At 36.3% G+C, this 881-nt stretch overlaps 1 protein-coding gene across 1 annotated transcript in view; it reads right to left on the bottom strand.

Annotated features, from left to right (window-relative positions):
• Positions 1-357: 357 nt before the first annotated feature.
• Positions 358-881, bottom strand: part of LOC137992499 (cytochrome c oxidase subunit 5A, mitochondrial-like) — a 9,763-nt gene continuing 9,239 nt past the window's right edge. Inside the window, exon 4 of the mRNA XM_068837861.1 lies at positions 358-528. The gene's annotated coding sequence lies outside the window, so the exon portion shown is untranslated. The remainder of the gene's footprint in view (positions 529-881) is intronic.

Here is an 881-nt window from a genome sequence, read left to right on the forward strand (position 1 = left end):
CCTAGCAGACTCGGTCTCATTTCCGATAGGTCAAATGACAGGATATTATTTGCGTTCGGACAAAATTCAAAGAAACATAATAACAGACCTACTTCCTGGCGAAAACAATGTGCGCACGTGATCACGTGGCACACGCACGCCATACTAATTTCTGCCGCGCGTTACTATTGTTGGGATGTTCAATTAAAAAAGCAGTTTAGTCATATTGACGCTGGTTTGAGAAGTGCTCACTAATAACCAAAGCGGCCTTCTTAAAATCAAGAAAAGACCAACCGATGAAGAGCAAGTTTATGAGAACGAGAAAAATACGTGCCCTTTGTTATTCTTTTCTGTTAGAGAATTCAAGCAGTTTGAAAATTTATTTTACAGACAAGTTTATTAAATTGTGTTCAAATGTTACAAAAGTTCTGTTTTGAGAGAGAGACTAGTTTAAACAGAACTTAACCAAATTATTGTCATCTTTTTTTATACCAAAGCAATAATAGCAGACATGACGAAATCCGAAACTCATGGGTCGTGCACGCAGATCTAGAAGAGAAAAACAAAATTTCACAGTGAAGTGGTTTCCAAACGATTACAAACTATTTCCTGTTAATAACCTTCAAATTGTACAATGTTTACATTGGATCCACTGTACAAGGAGCGCTAACCACCGTGAACATACAAAATTATTAAAAACTGGATCATTGGATAATGCAATTCGAGAGTCTTGATTGGCTAAGCCATCATGGGTTATGAGCCATTATACCATGATCTACAAACACGGCAAGCATATGCGTGATTTTTTTGGGCCTTTTTATTTTTATTGTAGTCTAGTTTTCTATATTTTGGAGGCGTTTTTAATAAAACAATTATTCCACTCGCGCTTGTTGGATATCATA

The sequence above is a fragment of the Montipora foliosa genome, chromosome 2 (genome assembly GCF_036669935.1).
Source record: "Montipora foliosa isolate CH-2021 chromosome 2, ASM3666993v2, whole genome shotgun sequence".
Taxonomy (NCBI): domain Eukaryota; kingdom Metazoa; phylum Cnidaria; class Anthozoa; order Scleractinia; family Acroporidae; genus Montipora; species Montipora foliosa.